Below are 18,472 nucleotides of genomic sequence, written 5' to 3'. Positions count from 1 at the left end.
TCATCAGACTTTTAGTGTTTCTCTGTAAGTGCTATCTTCCTCATCACACATAAGCAATAAGTATATGAAGGTCAGCAGTTTGAATCGGCAAGATGGGGTGAGCTCCCATCTGTCAGCCCCAGCTTCCCATGCGTGGACCTACGAGAAACCTCCCACAGGATGGTAACACATCCGGGCATCCCCTGGACAACGTCTCTGTAGACTAGTGGTTCTCAACTTGTGGGTCCCAAGGTGTTTTGGCCTTCAATTCCCAGAAATCCTAACAGCTGGTAAACTGGCTGAGATTTCTGGATGTTGTAGGTCAAAACACCTGAGGACCCACAGGTTGAGAACCACTGCTGTAGACCAATTCTCTCAGACCAGAAGTGACTTGCAGTATATTCTCAATTCACTTCTGACATGATTTTTTTTTAAAAAAAAAAAACCTGGAATGCTGTGTCCAGTTTTGGGCACCATGATTCAATAAAGCTATTGATAAGCTGGTACCTGTCCAGAGAAGGGCAGCAAAAATGGTAAAATGCCTGAAAGCCAAGTCCTACGAGGAGCGGCTTGAGGAATTGAGTGTGTTTACCCCGGAGAAGAGAAGGTTGAGAGGTGACACGATAACTATGTTTAAATATCTGAAAGAAATTCCTGATGGTAAAAGCTTTTCAAAGGTATTATATGTTGCCTCAAAGTGTGATGGAATTTCCTTCTTTGCAGAAACCAGATAACCTTGTGTTGGAAGTAATTTGACTGTGTCTTCTTGCATGGATGGCCCTTGTGATCTCTTCCAAATCTATGATTGTATGATTCTACAGCCAAAAAAAAAAAAGAGTTTCAAGATAGCTTCTTGTTAGTTTGTGCAACCTTTCCTACAGAAATTGCTTGGATAAACATCCACATTCAGTTCATTGTGTATAGAGTGTAATTGTCCATGGCTGTGTCTATCCATTCCACATTGTTCATGGATATACATGCACATCTGTGGGCACATTTGTCATTTTGGTTCAGTCACATCATGCTGCTATCCAACAAATCTCCCTGCAGAGATTTCCACTACACAATGCAGTCTTTTTCCAAAATGAAAATGCCAATACAAATTGGGAAACTCCACAGAGACTTACAGGCCAGTCGAAAGCTCTTTTCCATTTGCAGGCAGGAAATTGGTATCAGGCCTGCAGCCTAAGCAGAAATCTCCCTCCGAGATAATACAGAACCAGGGCAGTCAGCCAGATCCATGGGCAAGTTCTTTCAAGATAAAGCGAAATGCTTAACACATTTCATGACACCTCCTTCATGCACTAGACTCTCTCTCTCTTTGAGTGTGCATTTATGTGAATGTACACACATGTAAGGAGCCAGGGGCTTTTATTGCTTTCTTCACATCCTTGATCTAAAATAGTCCTCCACATTGAGCCTAAGAATGACTCTTTCCTCCATCTGAAATATTCTTGTTGTTTGGTATTGTGCTCCACTTATACCAGATGTGCTTGATGAATTGTCTCTGAGAGCATTTCAATGTTATTGTTCCAGGAGTGGACTACAGCTCTTTAGCAAAGAATTCTTAGTACTTTTGTTTTTATTGTGTGCCTTCAAGTCTTTCTCAACATAGGATACCCTGAGGTGAAATTATCACCACATTTTCTTGGCAAGATTTGTTCAAAAGAGATTTGCCATTTCCATCCTCTGAGGCTGAGAAAGTGTGACTAGCCCAAGGTCACCCTGTGGGTTTCAAAGCTAAGGGGGATTTGATTCCCTAAGGTGGAATCATGATTGTTACAGTGCTAACAAACCATTATAATTATGTACAACAAATTGATCCTTGGGTTTGTGGTTTTGGTAAGACTTTTTTGACAGTCCATTTGGCCCTAGAGTAGTGGTTCTCAATCTATGGGTCCCAGGTGTTTGGCTTACAACTCCCAGAAATCCCAGCCAGTTTACCAACTGTTAGGACTTCTGGGAATTGAAGCCCAAAATATCTGGGGACCCATAGGTTGAGAATCACTGTCCTAGAGAATCTCAGGGACGTAAAATTGGCCCCAGCAGCCCATTCTTGAATGGGATCTACTCCCTTCCTCTCAAGGTGGAAGTATAATTCAATAAAATACCTTCCAAGGACCAACCATCCTTCTGAGACCAAGATGAAAACCATTTCTTGCTGAACACAAAAATTGACAGTGATGTTAAACACAAACCAAGTAAATAGCATCAACTCGATTTCATATGACCTTTGGGAAAAACAAGTTAGATTACTGAAGGAAATAATATCTTCCTTTGATGCTTTCACAGTTGGATAGGGGATTCAAAACTCTGGTGAAAAATGTTTTGTCTCAGCCTTGGAACATATGGGGTCATTACGGATGAATTTATCTCTACTGCCGAAGATGCTGAAATTTAGAAAATAAATTGAGCCAATAGCTTCTGATCTGTTCATTTCTCTCTCCCTTCATTGAATGGAATGTAGCCTTCCAGTGATTTCTTGTTTTCTTCTTCTAAAGAGCTGATCCCATGGCCAACACATTTCGCTTTGTTTGTTTGATGTCTGACCATATTTAAGGTCAAAAGAAGCAGGTGCAGGTCCACTGACAGATGGCAATTCCAACATAGAACATAATGTACGCTATGCTTTCTTCTGCAGACAACCTAATTGCCATTTGCCTGTTGGTGGAACACCAAGAAATGTTCCAGATTTCACACCATTGTTGGTCTTCATGATTTTGACTTGATACATATGTGCATGGAGAAACTGGCACCTAACACTATTTCTGTAGTTTTGATTATTCTGTCCTGCGTTTTAAGGCCAACTTGTACCCTCAAGGGACTGATACTTCTCCAACACAAATTAAATTGAATTGTGGAAAGGAATCTTCATAAATGAGAAGGTAATGGGAAAACTAGATCTCCATCAAGCACAGGTGGTGCCCTTGTTGAAACCGGTGCCCAGCTACATCTCTTGGATGTCAGAAAGAACATTTCAAAAATGAATCTGGGAAGAAAGAGGTTGGGAAGAAAAATTCCTGTGGCCAACGTCTGGCTACAATTAATGGGAACAATATTCAGACAGTAATGGCTCCAGCAATGTACTGGCAAGGGCAGTATCATAAAACTCACTTTCAGGGTAAAATTAAAAGGGCTGTTAAGTTAAGTAGCAAGCTAAGCACTCAACAGGGAAAGAAAAATGTGGTTAAGAAAGGCCATAGGATGTGTAAATGAGGTGGCCTTGTGCCCTCATCTATATGTGGTGACTTTCATGGCAAAAGGATGGTGAACCCATTCTGAGTGCTGGCCCAATCCTTATGGGAACTCTCCAAAGTGCTGATCCCTAACCTAATTACAGTCTCATTACCCTTGATAGTACAATTGCATCTCCATGATTATACAATTGTATTTCTAGGAATGTTGACCAGGAGAAACAAGGGGTCTCGTTATATACAGTATGTAGTGTCAGTTGATTGAAAGGCAGTGGCTAAAATTCTGTTGATTTTTTTACCCATGTGTAATCATAACTCTAGTTTTAATCCATTGAAAAACAATAGCTAATATCCCATTAAGGACCCTTCCAGACAGGCTCTATATCCCAAGATCTGCTCCCAGTTTTTGTTTTGCTTTAAACTGGATATCAGTCTGCACTGCCAGATAATCTGGGATAAACAAAAAAACTTGAGATCAGAATCTGGGATATAGGGCCTGTCTGGAAGGGCCCTAAGAGATCCAGCATGGTGTAGTGATTTGAGTTTTGGACTAGGATATTGGAGACTACAATTTGAATCCTCGCTTGGCCATGGACATGTCACACACACTCAGCCTCAGAGGAAGTCAAGGACAAATCCATCCTGACTATTTGTGCCAGAAAAAAACAATGATGGGGATGCCATAAATCAGAAATGTCTTGAAGGCAACAATGGAATCCTGTTGGTATCTTATTTGTGTGTAACTTACTTCCCCTATGAAAATGGGTGGAAATTTTGGTCAGCTTTGGAATGCCTTCATCCAGTTCAAGACTGCAGAAGTTGTGCACTTAGTGGACCCTTGGTATCTTTTGGGGTTTGCTTCCAACTGGAACCTACATGAATCCCAAAATCTCTGGATGCTCTAGTCCAAATATATACAATGGCATAGTAAAATGGCATTCCTTCTATAAAATGGCAAAATTAAGGTTGCTTTTTTGGATTAAAAAATATTCTCAAGCCATAGATAGTTGAATCCATGGATGCCGAATCCATGAATGTGTGAGACTGATTGTACAAGGCTGTGGAGTATTGACATCCATTGCACATGGATCCACATCCTCATAGAGATATGAGCACATTTGGTTATGTATTTTGTTACATATTTTTGTTCAATTTAGCCATGTTGCCTTTCAACTCAAGAGCTTCATAGCACAATTAGTGCAAAATGCTGCATGTGAAAATGTGTGCCATGCAACTTGGGTGGAGAATCTCAGGGTTATTTTTCTGTCTGTCAAATGGGAAAATGTCTGTTTCAAAGTTGGAAAGATGTAGGAGCTAAAACTTGTAAAGCTCTCTAGTACCCCAGGAAGTCCTGTAGAAATAGCCACATATATTTTTAGCTACCTTTTATTCCCATATTACAGTGGTCCCTGGTTTTATTAATGACAACATCCCGGAGGGATTTCCCAAAACTTCCCATCGTAAATCTGAACAACTGAGATCATACTGAAAGCTCTTTTAATAGCCCCCGGAAACTATTCAAGTGCATGCTTAACCCCCCCCCCCCCTTCCTGGTAATAATAAAAGCCATCTATAGATCAATGGAACCTCAAGTCTTTTTAATACACTTTATAGTTGAGGGAGGGGAGTATGCCCTTGAATGATTAAGTGCTAATGTTGCAGAGACAATCAACTTACTAATGAGGTCAAACTCGACAAACATATGGAGACAATTTGAAACCTCAGATTGGGACCCAGAAATTGCGCTTTTGATTCTGAAGCTGGAGAATGTTCAACTGTTGCTTGAAACTTATTATTATTTTTTTGGTGGGGTGTATTTGCTCAAGGTGATTACAGAATGGAAAAGATAGAAAAAGAGAGAGAAAGAGAGAGCCAGACGGTGGTTGTAATTTAAAAGAACGAAAACACAACCCATTTCCAAAGACAACGCTGCTGACAGACAATCAAGAGTCACATCAGTGCACACTGCACAATTGTTTTCTCAAGCAGTACATTTCTATCAGCAGTTCATGAAAGCCTCGTGCAGCAAAATGGACAGCTGCTAATACAGTATGGTGCATCGTCAGTCTATTTAGGCTGAATATTGCTTAATCTAAACTCCTTTTTATTGCATCATTGTGCAGATTAAAGTTGTGCAGACTAAAACAAGATCAATTGCGAAAGCTTGCTGTTTTCTTTTGACATTGCAACAGCATAGTCTAAAAAGTTCTGTCCCTCTATATTAGGGTTGGAGAAATGTGGAAAGTAGGGCTCCTTAGCTCCTCAAGAGATATTTAGTTCTGCACTTGCATCTGTAATAAATAAATAAAATAAAATATTTTGCCCCAAAGCCTCTAGAGCAGGCATGGGCAAACTTCGGTCCTCCTGGTGTTTTGGACTTCAACACCCACAATTCCTAACAGCCGGTAGGCTGTTAGGAGTTGTGTGTGTTGAAGTCCAAAACACCAGGAGGACTGAAGTTTGCCCATGCCTGCTCTAGTGGCATGGGAGCATTTTAACCATGTCTTGAGTTTTTTAAAAAAGTTTCATAAAAAACATTGAGCCATTTGTAGTTAAAGTGGTGCCAAACTGCATTCATTCTACAGTGTAGATGTATCTCTAGTCTCCTGTCTCTGTTTCTGATAGTGCTGACTGGCTCTTCATCAAAACACTCTTCTCAGAAGCCGCTTTTACAAACAGGATTCCTGTCTGGCGTTTGCGGGCTCTGCTTCCAAAACCAGAAACAAAAGGCCTAACAATAGCAAATCCTTTAGCTCCTCGCTCAAGAAACACACTTCATTGTTTGCTTTAGTCCTATTTTTCTCTTGGTGCTTTCAAATGTTTGCTTGGTTTGTTAAGAAGATTTAGGGAAGTTAACTCCTTCCAAAGAAACCATCACTTAGCTTGGGTGACACATATACTGCCACTTGAGGCCAGCCCCAATGTCCTTTAATGTGGGGTGGAGAGTCTTAAGTCCAGGGCCAAATCTAGTCCTCCTTGAGTCCCAATCCAGCTCTATAGGTTTCCTATTATCCTCCATTTGGTATCGTGTTTTTCCCCATTCTAAAACACTGAAATCCTCCTCCTGAGGGTGGATTTACACTGATGGTTTATCTCAGGGGTTCTCAACCTGTGGGTCCCCAGATGTTTTGGCCTTAAACTCCCAGAAATCCTAACAGCTGGTAAACTGGCTGGGATTTCTGGGAGCTGTAGGCCAAAACACCTGGGGACCCACAGGTTGAGAACCACTGCCTTATCTGGTGTGTAGCACTCCAAACTGTCCCCTCCTGCTCTCCTTGTCATGGTGGTCTTTGTCACGGCTGTTTACATGGGCCCAAAGTTGCAGATTGCTCCAAATTCTGGAGTAATGTTTGGAGCATTCTTCAGCTTTGGTTAATGTGCCTTAAGGTGCCCTTGCTCTGAGTTATTCCGGATCAGCGCCTTTCTTAGTTTGGCCACCAAGGAGCTGATTGACATGCTCTCCTCAGTAAGAGGTCAGTGTAGGGTGCCCTAAGGCTTCATTGATCCCATTAAGAGCTTGAAAAGTGGATGGAATTATTACATTTCCCCTGAATATATGGGTTGACAGTTTGGGTATACTCCTGGACCCAGCACAGGCTTCTGTGTTGTCCAGAATTGCATTTGTACAACTAAAGCTGCTGTACTGGATGCACCCATTCTTGGAAATGACACATCTGGCCACAGGGATATTACTCAAGGGTTTATGGGGGTGTGGACTGCACTCTGTGACACCATCAGAGGGAGTCACTCTGTAATTAGATATAATCACACACAAACATTCACAGCCCAGTTTACATGAACTCTGGCACTTTAGATCCCACAAATACCAGAAAATTAGCCTTGGTCCTGCTGTAGTTTCTCCCATTAGATGAAGCAAGTGAAGGGTCAAAATGTATTCAGTGAATTTCACCACTGAAGAAACTGAGCCCCCGGTGGTGCAATGGGTTAGATCCTTGTGTCAGCAGGACAAGTTGGCAGTTCAAATCCGGGGAGAATGGATGAGCTCCCTCTCTCAGCTCCAGCTCCTCGTGCAGGGACTAGAGAGAAGCCTCTCACAAGGATGGTAAAACATCAAACATCCAGGAGTCCCTTGGGCAATGTTTTTGCAGATGGCCAATTTTCTCATGCCAGAAGCGACTTGCAGTTTCTCAAGTCACTCCTGACATGAATAAAAAATCACGGAATTGGGGCACTCAGACAATTGGGAAAACTGTATCTCTCAGCATGAGCTCAGGTTATAAGATCCTTAAGGGAGGATTACCTCTCAAGCCAGTTACCATTGTAAACTCATTTGGAGAAATCATAGGAGAGGGCCTTCTTGGTGGCTGCCCCTGTGTTATTTCTTCGCATGGAAGCCTAGGTTGGCTTAATCACTACTCTCCTTCTGCCAGCAGGTGAAGATCTTTCTGCTTATATAAGGGTGATCACTGATTTTGGCAGAAGGTCTTTTGATTCAAGTGCACTGAATTTATATTATTATGTTTTGATGACCCTTTAAAAACCATATTGTTTTAACAATTGTTTTTTTTTAAAGTGTCTTTCACAGGCCAAGGGCAGCCAATGATAATACAGTAGACTCTCAGTTAGCCGGTACTCTTGGGGATTGGTAGATGTCAGATTAATGTTGGTTGAGAATTACTGTGAGAAACAGGCCTAACTATTACTCAGGTTAAACCACTGAGCTGCTGAACTTGCTGACCGAAAGGTCGTTGGTTTGAATCCGGGGAGTGGGGTGAGCTCCCACTGTTAGCCACAGCTTCTGCCAACCTAAGGTAAAGGTAAAGGTTTTCCCTGACGTTAAGGCCAGTCGTGTCTGACTCTGGGGGTTGGTGCTCATCTCCATTTCTAAGCCAAAGAGCTGGCGTTGTCCATAGACACCTCCAAAGTCATGTGGCCGGCATGACTGCATGGAAAGCCGAACTAGCAGTTCAAAAACATTCAAAATGTGAGTAAAACAATAGGTACCACTCCAGTGGGAAGGTAATGGCTCTCCATGCAGTCATGCTTATGGCCACATGACCTTGGAGGCATCTACGGACAATGCCGGCTCTTCGGCTTAGAAATGGAGATGAGCACCAACCCTAGAGTTGGACATGACAAGACATAATGTCAGGGAAAAACCTTTACCTTTACTATACTATACCATCGAATAAACTCTGTATTGACTTGATATTAATATTGAAATACAGTAATTAAAAGCAAATTAAGACAAAAAGACAAACTTAATATAATATTTCCACTAAAAATGTTTTTATTTAATTTTTATTTTAAGGATTTGTTCAATTTTTTGCTGGTTGATTGAGAGTTCTGGTTAACTGAGAGTCTACTGTACTATAACTATTGCAGCCTTGGTTCTGTGGGCTAGCTCTTTGAATCGGCTGTAACTTTTTTCCCTCTCATGAGACTTTACGCAGAACTGGGACACCTGCAGCAGGTTTGGATTGTAGGTTAATGGAAACATTCAATGGCAGGTGGAGAGCTTAGGAGAGATATTTCAACACTGTGCCAAGTGGGTGCAGGGTCATTCCTTTGCAACCCCCCTTCCTGCAATCCATGTCAACAAAAGAACATCCTCCCATCCTCCCTTGCCTGGGAAGATTTCTGCTTTTTGGAACAGAGAGCAAGGAGACTAAAGGGCCCTTCCAGCTGAAATACTGTAGCATTGTGAGACACGACATTCTTTCCCTTGTTTCTCCTGGACGTTAACAGAGAAACGGGCACTTTATAGGTGAAGAATTTCCAGTAAAGCTGCCCACAAGAATGTGCTGTTCAGGCTAAAGGAGAAAAGCGTGTGAGCTTCCATGGGCGAAAAGGGAAATGGAGAGCAGCTTGCATCGGATCTAATCAGTCGACTCGCAGGTAGTGATGGAAACACGACAGACTGTTTACGAATGGCAAACTCACTCATTCTCTTGTGCCAACTGGGGATGGGAAGAATATTTGAAAATATTCCCACCCAAAATGGTTGAAAAACATGTTTATCAAATGTCAAGAAACTCTGATGAGAAGAATCTTGGACTGATGAATATCTTCACAGTTTAGATCTTATTCCATGCAGAATTCGCACGTCTTTGTATTTTGCGGAAAACAACATTTTCTGCATAAAAAAGCTATGTGCTGAAAATGACAAAATGATTGTGCGTAAATACTGTGCAAACTCTGAATTGTCAACAGAAAAGATAGTTTTCTCACAGGGAAAAGAAAATTGCAAAACAAATTGTTTCTTCCTTTGAGAATAACATTAGCAAAGAATTACAGCCCTACTGTACACCTTTAATAATAATAATAATAATAATAATAATAATAATAATAATGCTTTATTTTTGTATCCTGCCACCATCTCCCCGAAGGGACTTGGGGTGGCTAACATGGGGCCAAGCCCAGAAGAAGACAAAGTGTAAACAAGTTAAAATATAAAACAAAATGATAAAATAACAGAACAATATAATAATCAAAAAGGAATTCAAGCACAATTATACAGATAAAACCATAAAACAAGATAAAAAGTTATAAAACAATTTCAGTTTCACCACCAAAGGAATAAAATGGGGGTTAAGAACAAAGTGCCTAATAACTAGATTATTCCATAAAGTGCCTGAACGAGTGTTTCCATGATAGTAGCAGCCATACTCAAAAGAGATGCATTTGAAGATGTGTGTATGCTCCAAGATTTGCAGAAATAGTATGCATCCATGCATCTATTTTTTTGTTGGATGGGATTGCAATATCAGTCCAAATATTTCCCAAGCAAAACATGGAGCTGGAATGAGCTCTGAAAATGAGCAGGAAGCCAAATAGACAAGAAACAATAACTTTCAACAAATGATCTACCAAACTCCAGCACTGCTTTTAGGCCAAACTACTCACAGCAATGGTTAAGATAAAGCTTATTCTATGCATCATTGTGTTTTAGAATTTCACAGTTATACAGACAATGACACCGTGCCCATGAGTAATATCTAACGCATACATGTTAATCATCTATCTATGAAAAGAAAACTCTAAGGGATGAGGGTTAGAGATACTAAAGCTGGATCTACACTGCCCTATATTCCAGGATCTGATTTATATGAGGCCCCTTCTACACTGCCATATAATCCAGATGATCAAAGAAGATAATTCACATTATTTGCTTTAAACTTGATTATATGACTCCTCAATGTCGTAAAATCCAGTTCAAATAAAAATAATCTGGATTTTATATGGCAGTGTAGAAGGATCCTGAGGCCCCTTCCATACTGTCCTTATATCCCAGGATCTGATCCTGGGCTATCTGGCAGTGGAGACTCATATAATCCAGTTTAAATGGGATAATCTGGGATCAGATCCTGGGATATAGGTTAGTGTGGAAGGGATTTGAGTTTCCACTGCCAGATAATCTGGGATTATCAGATAATCTGGGATCAGATATATGAAATAATTAATAACACTAATGACTCATCCTGGGCCCTTGCACACAGCCATATAAACCAGAAAAGCAAGGCGGATAATCCAAAATAACTGCTTTGAACGGGGTTATTTGAGTCCACACTGCTATATATCTCAGTTCAAAGCAGATAATGTGGGATTTTATTCAGCTGTGTGGAAGGGGCCTCTGACAAATATATAAAAGAGTAATAATTATTTAAAGCCATTGTCAACCTTTTCTTCACCATAGACCCCCTTTTAAATACTTTTGTGGCCGCAGACCCCCAAGACTTAACTCAAGATTTAAGGCATATCAAATAATTATTTCAGTTGTCTCATTAACGTTCCTTCAGATTTAGATAGAAAGGAATATACATTAATCTGTTAATGCACACACTCCTATTATAATATTATAATGGTTCTATATCAAATTTAAATAATAGTACCAACACTAATTTTTATCATGTCCGAAGCGACTTAAGAACATACTGCAAGTCGCTTTTGGTGTGAGAAAATTGGCTGTCTACAGAGACATTGCCCAGGGATGCCCGGATGTGTTACCATCCTGCCTGGAGGCTTCTCTCATGTCCCTGCAAGTTAGAGCTGACAGACGGGAGTTCACCTCGTCTTGTGGATTTGAACCGTAACCTTCAGGTCAGCAGTCCAGCCGGCACAATGGTTTAACCCATTGCGCCACAGTGGCTCCTATCAGCACTAACAATAGTTAATAATGTAATCCTTCACCGACCACATGTGACAAAATCATGCATCCCCAGGGGTCCCTGGACCCCAAATTGAGAACCACTGCCTTGAGCCCCATCAAGATTATTTGCTTTGAACTGGATTATATGGCAGTGTAAACTCATATAATCCAGTTCAAAGCAGATAATCTGGATTCAGAAACTGGATTATGTGGCAGTGTAGATACAGCCTTAGAGAGATGGAAAGAGAATGATAACATGCCAAGTTTTTCCTAAAGACTTTTGGCTGCCTGCTTCTTTGGCGTCCGTCTTTTGTTGGCCACTGCCAGGGCCCGCATGTTTGATTGAATCTTGGCACAATGAATTTAATTCAATTAAACGCGGCAGGTCTTCCCGCTCAGTAAGAAAACAAACCCAAGAGGCAGAAGGGATCTATTCTTCTCCCACCTGGGCATCTTGCTACAAACACAGAGGGCTTTGCAAAGTCAGCTGGAGCCACAAGAGCGATTGCAGAGGCACTTGGCAGCTTCCCCTTGACCCCTCTGTCCCTGAGACGTGGATCAACGAGGTTGGTTTTTCTCCATTCATCTAAGGATCAGGTTAAAATATCAAAGGCCCATAGCAATGAAGTGGAAACAACAGCAGGCTGGACACTGGAAAGAAATAGGGTGGTTTTAATCTGAAAGAGAGAAGAAACAGATTTTTGGACCTCAAGGGGTACTTCTCTCATTGTTCCATCATGATCTTAACTCGTTGTTCTATTCTGATCTGCAATCCATCTGTTGCAAAAACCATTTTAAAGAAAATTTTAAAACACATAGATATTCAGTAGCCTCTCCACATTCATTGGGGCTAGGGGTGCAAGACCTCTATAAAAGTGGGAAAAGGACCAAATAAACTTCTTTTTACTTGAGAGAACCATTTTTGGACATCTCTAGGTCCTTCCACTAAAAGTTGAGCAAAAAGTTGTGCTTGACAACCTAGAAATTACTGGAGCGATATTCTCTCTAGAAATCTGTAGCTCCTCCAGTGCAACTTTATGGTCAATTTCCAGCAAACGTTGACAATATAGACACATTGGAGGATCTAGAAATTCCTAAAGAGATCATATTATTCAAATCTGCCAATAATAATACTGTATCTGCAAAAGCTAGAATCATAGATTGTATGAGGAATGGAGAAGCCAACTTTGGAATAAAATGCCCTAAGCCTTTGATCTATTTTACAATGTAGATAAGGCTACATGTGAACATGATACTCAACTACAGTTTCAAATTGCATCTGGCTAGATGTAGCAGACTCTCACATTAGATGTTTGAAAAGGACAATATTCAGTCACCCATTGTGCAAAGCGAATATGAATCTAATGGATGACTGCCTGACCTTCTATGATTTGATGATTCGGAAAAGTGAGAAAAGGCAGAACTGCAAGCCCTGTACTTCTGAAATGTCACTCTAACTTCTATTATTCTGTTGCCTTGTGAAGTGAAATGCTTCTTTAAAGCAAGCGAATGGCATTGGCTATGGCTATGTCTGAAAACAGCTTCAAAATCAAGTTGCGCCTTTACTTCAAGACGTGAAATACTAGTGACATCTCGTGGACTATTAAGGAATTTAAGTAACTAGGAAAAGAAGAAATAGGGTTGCATCTACACCATACAAGTATGCATTGATATCCCCAGTGGCGCAATGGGTTAAACCCTTGTGCCAGAAGAACTGCTGACTTGAAGGTTGGGTTGCTGATCTGAAAGTTGCGGGTTCGAATCCAGAGAGAGTGGGTGAGCTCCCCCTCTCAGCTCCAGCTCCCCATGCAGGGATATGAGAGAAGCCTCCCAGAAGGATGGTAAAATGTCCCCTGGGCAACATCCTTGCAGACAGCCAATTCTCTCACACCAGAAGTGACTTGCAGTTTCTCAAGTCGCTCTTGACACACACACATACACACACACACACAATTTAAGTGCCCTGGACTGATACTATGCAATCCTGGGTTTAGATTTGCAAGGTCTTTAGGCTTCTCTGCTCATGAATACTAGTGCCTTAGCAAATTACAACTCACAGAATATCATAGCATTGAGCCATGACAATTAAAATAGTGTCAAAATGCTTTAGTTCTGTATTATTTGAACAGGTTTTATCATGTTTCCCTGGGGTCTGAGGAAGGATATTAGTTTGGGACGTTAATAAATACCTCTTGCCACTTATAAGCCCCTGGATTTGGGAGCATATGGGAAGGAGGTAACCATTCCTATTGGATGGATAGTAAACTTCCCAGCTATCTCGATTTGCCGATAGATTAGAGATAGAGAAGGGAGGGGGAGAGATGCAATTGCTTGATTCAATGCTATTCCACTTTTTGAGAAACGTTTAAAATATTTGTTTGCCATCTTCCCCCTTTCTTCCTTTGTTTGCTGATTACTTAACAACAGAATAGAAAGCATGTGTATCAAATTTGCAGGTGACACCAAATTGGGAGGGATAGCTAAGATTCCAGAGGACAGGATCCAAAATGAAATTATACAATAAGTAGCAGATTAGACAACTGAATGGCCAAAGTTAACAAAATGAATTTCAACAGGGAGAAATGTAAGATGCTATAGTCTGACAATAAAAATGAAATGCACAGATATAGATGATGACACCTGGCTGCAAAATGGTACATGTGGAAAAGTATGTAGGTGTCTTTATGGACCACAAGCTAAACCTGAGCCAACATGTATTGTGGCAGCTAAAAAAGCAAATGCTTCTATTGATACTCCTATATCAATAGGAGTATAGTGTTGAGATCAAGGAAAGTCATAGTCCCACTCTATTCTGCTTTGGCGAGACCTCGCCTGGAATAACCCTGTGTCCAGCTCTGGCCAACAAAATTCAAGGATATTAACAAACTAAAATGTGTCCAGGAAAGGGTGATCAAAATGATCAAAGGTCTGGAAGCTATGAATCCCTCTGAGGAGCAGATTAGGAAGCTAGATATGTTTAGCTTGGAGAAAAGAAGGCTGAGCAGGAACATGTCCAAGTTTAAATATTGGAAAGGAGGTCACATTGAGGAGGGAGAAAGCATATTTTCCGCTGCTTTGGAAACCAGAGCACAAAAGAGACACAGATTGAAATTATAGGAAAAGAGATTTCACCTAAACATTAGGAAGAACTTCCTGATGATAAAAGATGTTCATCAGTGGAATAGGCTGCCATAGAGTGTGGTGGAGCCTCCTTCTCTGGAGGGTTTTAAACAGAGGCTGGACAGTCATCTGTCAGGGATGCTTTGATTGTGTGTTGCTGCATGGCAGAATGGGGCTGGGCTGGGCGGCCTATGATTTGATGACATTAGCTAATAGGATTGACTCCATATTATTAATGCCTCTGAATACCGAGGCTTTATTTGCTAGACTGGCTAGCCACAGTGTAAGGGTGCCAGATGTAAAAGATGTTTCATTTCACCTTGTGGTGAAATTCAGTTGCACTGAAATTCTCTCTTCTACATAGCAATTAAAGCCGCTTTGAGTCTTCTTCGGGAGAGATAAGTAAAAGGTAAAGGTTTCCCCTGACATTAAGTCCAGTCATGTCTGACGCTGGGGTGTGGTACTCATCTCCATTTCTAAGCCGAAGAGCGGGCGTTGTCCATAGACACCTCCAAGGTCATGTGGCCAGCATGACTGCATGGAGTGCCGTTACCTTCCCGCCGGAGTGGTACCTATTGATCTACTCACATTGGCATGTTTTCGAACTGCTAGGTTGGCAGGAGCTGGAGCTAACAGCGGCCGCTCATGCTGCTCCCGGGGTTTGAACTGAGCTGCAAGTTCAGCAGCTCAGCACTTTAACACACTTCACCACTGGGGCGATAAAGTGGGGTATAAAGAAACATAATAATAACAATTAAAGACACAAGATCTTTATTTTCTTTCCCCCTCCTCCTGGATTTCCAAGTACTCACTGGAATTGCATGGACTTCATACAGTTACCTTCACTCCAATTTATTTTGTTGGGATGCAAGCAAATCTACCCTATTTTATTCACCTAACCTCAGATCTAAATGGAAAAGTGCATGGTTTCACATAGTGAGGAGAGCTGAACTGTCATCAATTCCAACTCTCAAGATCCTCTAGGCACTGGCTCTTCTGGCTGGGGAAATTTTGGAGTTGTATTTCAAAAAACTAAAACTGAAATCTCCCAACTCCTATAAATTTTCCCAAGTTAACATTTCCCAAAGCCATGGTGGCGTTTTGCAATTTGGTACTGGTCAAGCATCATCATAGTGTGTTCAAGAACAGAGAAGCTAGAAGGTGCTGCACTTTCTTTGTAAGTTTTTAAAGAGTTTGGATGGCCATCTACTGGGAGTGATTTGACGGTGTATTCTTCCATGGTAGAATAGGCTTGTATTGAATAGCCCTAATGGTTCCTTCTTTTCTATGCTTCTATGATTCCATGACAGAATTCGGGACATTTTAAAAGCAGCTTCAAAGTAGCATGACTTTTTATGAGATTGCACTCCTGGAGAACCTTTCTTTGCTCCTAAAACCCTTGGTAAACTGCTTTCATCTCTACTACTTAGTGAAAACAGAAAAGTCATTGAATCGGAACGAAGTCTAGCCCATGTTTCAAAGTCTTTGTTTTACTTCTCGGTCTCTTGAGTTTATTACCTCTGAGGAGGGTATTTACCTAAGTCTAGCAGCAATGCATTTGTTTTCACAATGTTTTACAGCCTTGGGCTCCTTCATAAAATGGGCAAGATGGTCTTATTGGGTTGTACATATTTGAGAAGGAGGAAATATCCTACTTGAAAGTGCAGTGTATATCACTGGTGAAGCCACCTTTTAAAAAGACAACTCAGTATATGGCAGCTGTAGTTAAAGAAAAAGAAATGGAGGTGCAACATGGAACTAAGCATCACCCAAAGACTGTTTCTCTTCTATTTTTATTACTTTTTATTATTACTTTAGTATTAAACCTTATAAAAGGAAGGCAAATGTGCATGAATCCAAAAACTATGAACTCCAATAACCTATCCTTTGAGAGCCTTCCAGACAACACATCCATACCCCAGATGCCAACCAGAGGTGGGTCATGATCCTTAGACAAAGGACCTTTGTGAATCCCAGCAGGAGGAAATCTGTTCATGGCCCTGGGAGATCCTCTTGGAGATCTTGGACAGTAACAAGACAAAGGTCCACACTGAAACTAGGATTGCAATCCCTTCCGCAAATCTACATCTCTGGATTCTCCCTTTGTTTGTGGACATGGAAACCCATCTGGGAAAACAACTGATTGATTGACTGATTGATTGATTTACAGCATTTACATTTTGCTCTTCTCACCTGAAGGGGACTCAGGGCGGATCACAGAACACATATATGGCAAACATTCAATGCTGTTATACACAGACAGGACAGACAACAGTACAGTGTTCCCTCCCTACTTCGCAGTTCACTTTTTGCGGCCTCACTGTTTCGCAGGTTTTCAATAAATATTAATGTATTATCACGGTATTTTTGCTGCTTTGTGGGTTTTGGGGAGGAAAGGAGGGGACAGGCTTATAATAAAGGGTTTTGGAAGGGGGGAAAGGGAGAAATAAAGGGGGGAGGGAGGAGGGGAGGGAAGGGTTGGAAATAACAAAGGGATACTTAGCTTCCCTTCTTCTTCTCTGCCGGTGTATATTGTAACTGCTAAAATGAAGTATAAATATTAAAATAAATATAGCGTCCCTACTTCGCAGATTTTCACTTATTGCTGGTGGTCCTGGAACATAACCCCCACGATAAGCGAGGAAACACTGTACTTAATTATTGTTTCGTTCAGTCGCTTCCAACTCTTCATGATCTCATGGACCAGCTCACATCAGAGCTCCGTCGGCCGTCGCAACCCCCAGGTCCTTCAATGTCAAGTCAGTCACTTCAAGGACACCATCCATGCATCTTTCCCTGATCAGCCCCTTTTCCTTTTTTCTCAATTTTCTCAACAGTACAGATAGAAATATATAAACATTTCCCATATGCAGCGTCCTGGAGATTGTGCTTGATTCCAGCCACTGGGGGGTGCTGCTGCTCCATCCTCCATGTCAAACAGCCCTGTTCAGAGAATTCCTCCTTTTTTGATCGCCGGCATTTTTCTGGTATTTCCTTATCGTGCCATTAAAATACCTCCCTGCTTAAGCGGTGTCTATTTATCTACTCACAGCTGTATTTGACCTTCTAGATGGGCAGTGATCTGGGTTGAAGGTTGGGCGCTCACCCCCAACCTGGGCTTCAAACTGCCAAACTTTTGGTTGTCAAGATTTATTGCAGCTGGTGGTTTAACCTGCTGCGCTAAAGTCCGGCCCACATTATGTCATTCAGCAGGGCAACACATCTACATAATCCTGTCAGATCAGCTTTAGAGTTTTTCTTTGCTGCATTCCTGAACTACAAATCCAGCTGGGGGGAATCCCCAGTTAGGTCACAAATGCCTCTACCAATCGGGGGGAAGTATGTCAGCTTGGACCCGCCTCCCAGCCAATCAGAGGCCAAGAAAAGCACTGTCCGGCTCCACTGAACTGGCTAATCAGGGAAGGGGGAGGGAAATTTTGAAATGGGACAATGTCAGTGAATGGGAACTTATGTCTATAAAAATGTCTGCTTATTAATGTATTTTTACAATTGTATCCTTTGAGCACCTGTGCTGTAGAAGTGTCCCTTTTGCACAAATTAATTAAGTAATAATAAATAATAACCAAATTTCATTTCTAACCTGTACTCTCTCCCTGAAGGGACTCTGTCACTTGCCTTCATCTTAGTGAAATCTTCGGTTCCTGATTGTCTTCAACTCAAAGTCACTACAATGGGATGAGTGGGAGGAAGAAATGGCATGGTTACTATATAAAGATTAGGAAATATTGTTCAAAAATGCATATGTTTATGTGTGTGTATATGCATATGCACTTTGAATAATATGAGCACTTTATTATTATTATTTCATACATTTATATTCTGTCCTTCTCACCCCCAGGGAGTGGGGGGTGGGAATCAGGGCAACCTCACAACTGGAAGCCATTACATGCTAAACACAACAATTACAATAACAATTACAATTAAAACAGATAGTTAAAGCATCACTCATAAAAACATCCATTTAAAATTGCAAAAATTCAAAATCATAATCCAAGGTCTGTCCATTGTCAGTCACATAAATCATTATCATTATTACCACTACGTCTGC

General features: G+C 41.2%; 1 long non-coding RNA gene across 1 annotated transcript; it reads right to left on the bottom strand.

Annotated features, from left to right (window-relative positions):
- Nucleotides 1-9,813: 9,813 nt before the first annotated feature.
- LOC134299754 (uncharacterized) lies at nucleotides 9,814-18,143 on the bottom strand. The gene is made up of 2 exons (XR_010006997.1): nucleotides 18,005-18,143; nucleotides 9,814-11,960 (listed from the first exon to the last, which is right to left on the bottom strand). It is a non-coding gene; the product is annotated as an uncharacterized LOC134299754 (long non-coding RNA).
- Between the last annotated feature and the right edge of the window lie 329 nt (nucleotides 18,144-18,472).

The sequence above is a fragment of the Anolis carolinensis genome, chromosome 5 (genome assembly GCF_035594765.1).
Source record: "Anolis carolinensis isolate JA03-04 chromosome 5, rAnoCar3.1.pri, whole genome shotgun sequence".
In the NCBI taxonomy this organism is placed as follows: domain Eukaryota; kingdom Metazoa; phylum Chordata; class Lepidosauria; order Squamata; family Dactyloidae; genus Anolis; species Anolis carolinensis.
Note: the sequence above shows the minus strand (reverse complement) of the source record. Positions and strands in the feature narration are given on the sequence as shown.